At 43.6% G+C, this 7,864-nt stretch overlaps 1 long non-coding RNA gene across 1 annotated transcript; it reads right to left on the bottom strand.

Moving 5' to 3' along the window:
• Window positions 1-934: 934 nt before the first annotated feature.
• On the bottom strand, window positions 935-6,141 carry LOC135974083 (uncharacterized). The gene is made up of 2 exons (XR_010591216.1): window positions 5,318-6,141; window positions 935-5,163 (listed from the first exon to the last, which is right to left on the bottom strand). It is a non-coding gene; the product is annotated as an uncharacterized LOC135974083 (long non-coding RNA).
• Between the last annotated feature and the right edge of the window lie 1,723 nt (window positions 6,142-7,864).

Genomic DNA, 7,864 nt, shown 5'->3' with positions numbered 1-7,864 from the left:
AACTCATTTCCCCATTCTATCCTTCTCCCTTTCTTTGCTCCATGCCTGCTCTCTTCCTCTTCAACTTCTGCCTTCTCTTATCCCCCCCGTCCTCTACCTTCCTCCCATCTCTTGCTGCTTTAGCTTCCTCTCTCTGCTTTCCCTTCCTGGGTTATATTAGTAACACACCTTGAGCAATGGAAGAACCAAACTCCTTTCCGTTCTGCCACTGGAGAACTGTTAGTTCCCACCATCAAATCTGAGGATTTGCAAAGGGCATCAGTAGAACAATCGGTACCTTTGGGCCCAGTTCTGCTGCATATAAGGGCAAGACCGTCCCACTTGGGCACAGCAGTCCAGCCACACGCTACCTGTTGCAGGATCAGGGCTTTCGTTATCAGGAAATTAAGGCCGCATTTCAAGTTTCAGGCCTCTGCATTAACATTTCAACAGTTATTATGGTAATGTATCATATTTAATTAGCAAGTTTAGGAAAGCTTTTAATACATCAATTACCCGAGAAGACAGCAAAATGACCTTTTGAGCGAACAGCTGTCTAGGGCATTCCATTTCAGAATAAATGGTTCTCCCTGGTAGGGAAACATAATGAGGGGGCTCTATTTGGGATAGGGACAGTCTCTACAGTAAACAAAAATACCACGTAGGCTGCTAGCCTGGCTCTTCAGTCCTGGAAGGATTAAACACCACACCCAGAGTCTGCTCAGGCCCTTTTTTCAGGGCAGCATTTACTGGCTGCACAATCTTTAGAAAATCCCCAAATAACATAAATCCAACAGTCCCCTGATGCAGCCTCCCCTGCTCTGAGCTTTTCCCCAGTCCTCCAACACACCATCTGTTCCCCGCCACATGAGTCTACCTGCTTTAAATAGCTCATCTTCTTGTTACCGAAATATCGGGTCCACCTAGCTGAGAGCCAATAACAGCCAGACAGGGATAAGGAAGAGTTGCTTTATTCTGCAGAAGAAAGGAGAGCTTTGCACCTTAGTACAAAAACTCTGTCTTACACACATTTTACAGATCCTTTATACACATTCAGACAAAGGTCCTTGCAGTGTTAACACTTGATTGGTGGTTGTCAGACCCATGCTTTTGCTATCTGGTCAGTGAAAACCGGCTTGGGACCAGCTCCAACTACCGTAAGGCCTTGAAGGGAAGACAGTTGAAAAGTTCAGGCTACTGTGTACTTGAAGTGTCTGCTTCCCCCTAATGGCCCTGGTTGACATAAAGGCTGCTCTGTTAAGGGGGGGTCACTAGTAACTTTCACAGTCCCCCCTTCGGGCCTGACAAACCCCAAATTTGTCAGGCCCGTTACGCAATTTGCGATCAAGCTGGAGGGACAGATACTGGGTTTTCTTATGGACAGCAGAGCTTTTGATCATAGCATTACACAGGCATTTGGCACATTGTATCATTGTCCAAATAACACATAGAAAGAAAAGAATCCATTTAACAATTGTTTGAAAGAGCCCCGTAAACCATGACCCAAGGTCTGGAAGGAGGTCCTCAAAACTAAAGGTGTGATCAAGAGATACAGCATGGAAAACAACAGCAGCATTCTGTTTATACATAGGTCATTCTGATATCTTGTTTTGCTCACTAAGGTAGACTCTTAGTCTACATTCCATATTATCTACACAAGGTCGCAACAACTTCTCACACAGTTCTTTCCCACTCGCCTCACACATTCCTCGCTTCTACAAATCTCGCATTATTAGGGTTACAGTTAGCCTAACTCTTACTAACGAACTGTCATGCATTGCATCCCCTTCCTGTCAGTTCTTTCTCTGCTTCCACAACCCCCCCTTTTGTATACTAGTACAACAAACATTTTCAAATCTCTATTTGCATTAAGTCTTGGAATTCAGATTTTACTTCAGATGCTTCAACCTAAAGGGTTTTGATTGGATGTAATGACAATGCATGATGAGCATGGACATGAAAGGTATTACTATTATTACGTCTTTTACAACAATAACATAATCCTAAGCTAACTAATAACAATACAAGCAATAACATTCCCATAGCAATACTATAATGGGGTTGTTGTACAATCTTAATCATAAAGCACAATACATCATACTTAGTACATAAAATAGATACTCTATAAACAGTATGAAAGGCATACTTTTCAACTTGATATATATTTTGAAGCATGTGAATTTGCCCTTGTACTTCAGAGATTTTCTGAATCTCTGGTAACAGTGAAAACAAATTCTGAAATCTATCAGATACTAAACTAGTCCAATTAAAGGGTATCTGGAACTTAAGGGCTACTTGAAAAACTCTATCTGCAGGCCAGTAAATGATATGGTTGCCTGCAGTGGTAATGAGATTAAAATGTATGTCTTGCAATGTGGAGGCTTTAACATACACACAGCTATCATTAGCTTAAAAGAGTAAGTGTCCTGTCAGGGTAGTTCTTTGTCCCCTACCCTCCCAGCAAACGTAGTCATGAAGAGTAACAACTTCTCCTGGCTTCAGTTTACGGATACACTGAAGCTGTGGGGATTCTAATGACCAAAATGTCCATTGACTCCCTAACCCCATCCAAATGTCAGATGTAATCCCAGGAGCACTGACTAAAAATCGATTGGGCATACCAGGAGGTCTAATTTCCCAGATGTCTCGGTGAATTACCCAATCCCACATGCATCCTCCCCATGGACCCGGCAGGATTCGGTATGTGGGAGCCCACACCCCCTCAACCGGTCCATATGCTTGGAAGGAGCATTGAGAACGTCCGCACTTCCACCCAGAAAGTCTCCAAGTATGTCTTCATGCCACAGATCAGATGGTACTCCTGATGTGTCTGTAAGGGCAGTGGGCCAAGCCTGATGCTCTAGATCATTTCGAATGGCCATTAGCTGGTCATTCAGGAAATCCTGAATTTCTGAACATGCTAGATCCCACTGCAATGCCTTCCCAGCCTCAGTGATATTCAATACCATCTCTGTCAGCAACTTCTGGGTCATAGAACTAAGGGCGGAGATAACATGTAACTCACCAATTCCAGCCTGTACCTGGGTTAGCTGTGCCCCAATTTCTCATCATGTTCTTGGTTCTTAAAAATATTCCACACTGCTGCTGCACTATTGGCCCCATCCCACAGGGATCCGGTCAAGTCACTTTTCTTTCTAGAGGAAATAACCCAAGCCCTCTGTTGTGCTAATCTAATGGCAGCCCCCTGTGAGCAATTTGGGTATGTAGAGGTGATCTGGAAACTGAATAAGGGTAATGAAAATTTAACAGTCCCTAGTGTAGTGTTAATCACAGTTCATTGATATCCTAATACATTTCTTTTTGGTGTAGTACTATACCACATTCCCAAGCATGGGTCCCACAAGTTTCTTCCTGCCAGTGTATAATTCTTTGTTTCTTCACCAGGGTCAGTTCTTAATGTCTCTTGTAGTCAGGAATCCCTGGACTTTGGTGGTTCCAATGAAGCAAGTGTTCCTTCTTCTCTTTTCCTGAAACAGTGTGGTTTAGCATCATACAGGGGAGAGGTTACTAGCACATCACCCTGTAATGGTTTTGCTTCTTCTAGAAAAATCCAGAGGCACAGTAGGTCTGTCAGTGGACAAGGGAGAGGTTACTAGCACTTCACCTTGTCTTTTTTCCTTTTTCCTGCTGTCCAGAAGGCACAGCAGAGCTAGAAGGAGAAATAGGCTTATCAGTCGGAGAGCCCTCCCGAGGTGGAGGGGTCTTTTTACAGTGAGAAGCATGGGTCCAGGCAGGTAGTCCTTGGCACTTCACAGCGGTGTTGGTGGTTAACAGCACTTGGAAAGGGCCTTTCCAGTGGGGAGCCAAAGCAGTCTTTCGTTGATGAACTTTACATAGACTCAGTCTCCTTGTTTCAATCAATGGCAGGGCTGCTAGGGTCTTTGGGTAGCACTTCTTTTATCTGTGAGAAAAGAAACCTAACACATTTCATTAATGCCTGGCAGTGTTTTGCAGATCTCATAGTTGCTTGGGCACATTCAGCCCCCCCTTTTCTTGGCTATCAGCCAAGTCTTAGCTGTGGGCAGTGTCCTTGGATGGGCCAGCATCTTATCTTTGGACTGAGCTTGCTGGCTATTTTTTTTTCCAGTTAACTCGTTCTGTTCTTTTTCCTGCTTCCCTTCTTGGCTTCTTTTAACCTACAAAGGAAACTTCCACTCTTCACTCATACACCTTCTCCCAAAAATGAACACATACACAATTGCCATTATACAGTACATTAGTCTTATTACTCAATGTATGCCATGTACACCCTTCCAGTAAAATAACTTTATTACAGAGCTTTGGAGCAACAAACCAGGACAAGCACACCCACCTTTGAGGAGTCCACTCGGTACAACCTCTGGTGTCCAATAGCTTTCCTCCCTCCCCAGCCCTCTGGCTAGAAATCTGAAGTAGCCAGAAGGATCCCATGGGCAATATGGGGAATGGGTTAACCTTCCATGTCCTTGCTTCCAAAGACTGTTGGTATGCAAATTTTAACAACAATTTTGGCCATAGAACATAAAAATAATTCCTATTGTGCCAGTGAATGCATGGTATGTTGAATGCTATTCAGCTGGCATCCGTTTTCTCTGATGATCTGAAAGACAAAAGAACAGAGGTCCACCCCTTCTGGGCAGTCAGTCATTGCTTAAAATATTTCTTTTATATACACGTACTCTTGTTGATTTTAGGCAAAACAGAGGAATTACCCCATATTTCCTTTATTTGTTTCATAGGCAGCCCAGGTTTCAGTGGCTTCTACCTTATTAGTTAGAAAATTGCATTAATACAGATGCTTTCTGGCTTGCTTCCAGATCCAAAGCTACCCACAGCTTAAAGATTCTTACTTAAAAAAAAAAAAGGACACAATTAACTTTCCCAGACTTTTGATTGCCTTTTACTTCTAACTCCTGCTTTCAAACACCCAGTGATCTGAAAAAGACAACACAACCTATATTGGTAGGTTTGCATTTCTTTTACCTCTGCTACAATATACACTGCACATGTTCTGGGGAAAATGCACATCCTATCCACAATTCAATTTCTACAACACTAGCCACATCAATTTCTACACAAGTTGTAACTATTTCTTTTTAAACACCGGGTAAAGACCATTTACTTAACATATAATCTAAAGGGCTATCCTCAGAGGGTTTTACCAGAGACCAGAGACCCACCCATCTGCCTGCTGACACTCTAACAGAGAATTACACAGAGAACAGAGGGAATTATGGCCTAATTACCAGAGACCCACCCATCTGCCTGCTGACACTCTAACAGAGAATTACACAGAGAACAGAGGGAATTATGGCCTAATTACCAGAGACCCACCCACCTGCCTGCTGACACTCTAACAGAGAATTACACAGAGAACAGAGGGAATTATGGCCTAATAGGATCCTATTACAGGAATTTCTACTAATACTGACCGCTACAGGGGACGGGACAGAAGGATCCCAATTCAACCTCAGAGCTTCATTGCACGTGATCGCTTCCACTCTGAGGAATTACAAATGAGAGGTTCAGTTCCGTCCACACACCTAACACCTAAATGTATAAGAAAATTGCATTAACCGGTTAACCAGACCAGAACCAGATAGTGTCTCCTTATCCTATTAGGACTCACCTTATCGGAGCACGAACCCCAGGGGCTGCGGTGAAGCAGAGAAAGGGGGCGAAACACCCCGTTGGCGCCGTTCCCAATTCGCCGCAGCCGTCCGGAGTCCAATGTCCGAGCTAGGATAGTCCCGGCGGAGTCGCCAGAAACTGTTACCGAAATATCGGGTCCACCTAGCTGAGAGCCAATAACAGCCAGACAGGGATAAGGAAGAGTTGCTTTATTCTGCAGAAGAAAGGAGAGCTTTGCACCTTAGTACAAAAACTCTGTCTTACACACATTTTACAGATCCTTTATACACATTCAGACAAAGGTCCTTGCAGTGTTAACACTTGATTGGTGGTTGTCAGACCCATGCTTTTGCTATCTGGTCAGTGAAAACCGGCTTGGGACCAGCTCCAACTACCGTAAGGCCTTGAAGGGAAGACAGTTGAAAAGTTCAGGCTACTGTGTACTTGAAGTGTCTGCTTCCCCCTAATGGCCCTGGTTGACATAAAGGCTGCTCTGTTAAGGGGGGGTCACTAGTAACTTTCACATTCTCAATCTGAGCACTCTCAGCCTTTATAGGAATCAGGTGCTCATCAGGCAATCACTGAGTCCTGATCCTCAAATCACCAGGGCCCAGATCAGTCCTCCCCATTGATTTGAATGGGAGTTGGGTGCCTAAATACCTTTGAGCTCTGGTCCTTTCCCAGCTGGGTCTGATTATCATCTCTACCAGCCTCAAACATCTCTTCTTAAAGGGAGAACAGGGCTGGCTATGAACTCCCAGAATATGGAAATTCGGGAGTCAAGACAAAACCACACCCATTTGGTTTACCTCTGTCCATTACACCAGCTCTCTCTATTGGTGCTGTGTTGCCTTTTTGTAGGTCCCGTATTTGCATATCCTTACTCCCGTCAGAGTACTCCCTTACACAGCTGAGCAGTCAATCGGCTGCTCACGCGAATGCTCTGGCGGATAAAAAACTGGAACATTTTTCATGAAAAACTCCTCCCTTTTTTTCCCCATCCAAATTCTTTCATCAAAATACTTTGACCAGCACTAGATCTGATTAAAAACCAGGTTGCATTTTAAACAAAACGTTCATAAAATTCCACCCCTCTTTTCCCCATCAAAATTGAACATAATGAATTAATTGAACAAATGAATTTTGGAATACTTTGACCCACTGGACTTTGAAATTGCCTTCAGGATACATGTTTATTGCCATCAACAACACTAATGACATAATTAGAGCTGTTTCAAATTTGCACTGAAAAACTTTCAAATAGAAATTTTGCATTTTTGACCAACTCTAAACACAACATTTAGAAAAAACTCCAGCCAGACATTATTATTATTATACCATTTGTGTTGCAGTAGCACATAGGAGTTCAATGATGGACCAGGACCGCAATCTAGGGAGTTTGCAGTCTAAGAGACGACAGGTGGAGACAGACAGATGGGGGAGCACAAGGAGACAATACTGATCAGCATGATAAGAACATAAGAACAGCCATACTGGGTCAGACCAAAGGTCCATCTAGCCCAGTATCCTGTCTTCCGACAGTGGCCAATGCCAGGTGCCCCAGAGAAAATGAACAGAACAGGTAATCATCAAGTGATCCGTCCCCTGTTGCCCATTTGCAGCTTCTGGCAAACAGAGGCTAGGGACACCATCCCTGCCCAATGGGTGATGGTCACAGCGCACCATCTGCCCAACCGTTGTCAAGTTTTTTTGCTTTCCCATCAATGACAGAGGAGAAAAAAAAATCTTCAGGTCCCAAAGAACAGAAACCAACTACAAACGTTGGTTGATCATGAGTTTTCCAGCCTTTTCAGCTGAATCTTATTGGACATTTTCTCCAAGAACCTCTTGCTGCCGACTGGCAGAGAGCCCATGAAGTGCGTAGTTTTACAGGGATCACTTATATGCATAATAACTCACTAAAGGATGGAATGTGAGGTCTCTACTGAGAGCCAGTACCACACTGGTCATCAAAGTCATTGCCAAATATACAGGCGGGTAATATTCAAGGAGCTGGGTACCTATAGTAGAAATTATCTTCTTAAGGTCTCGGAGTTAAAGCAGGTCACTAGGAGGTGACAAAACTATTCCTTTGCAGTGTTGTTGTAGCCATGTTGGTCTCAGGGTATGAGACCTGTTCCTTTCAGACAGGCGGGAGACACTGATCTATCTGTCTGGTTTCATGCAAACGGACTATTGTATATGCTACAATGGATACCTATTTGCATACTAAATCACCAGCTAATCAAGATGA

This window comes from Chrysemys picta, chromosome 10, assembly GCF_011386835.1.
Source record: "Chrysemys picta bellii isolate R12L10 chromosome 10, ASM1138683v2, whole genome shotgun sequence".
In the NCBI taxonomy this organism is placed as follows: domain Eukaryota; kingdom Metazoa; phylum Chordata; order Testudines; family Emydidae; genus Chrysemys; species Chrysemys picta.
Note: the sequence above shows the minus strand (reverse complement) of the source record. Positions and strands in the feature narration are given on the sequence as shown.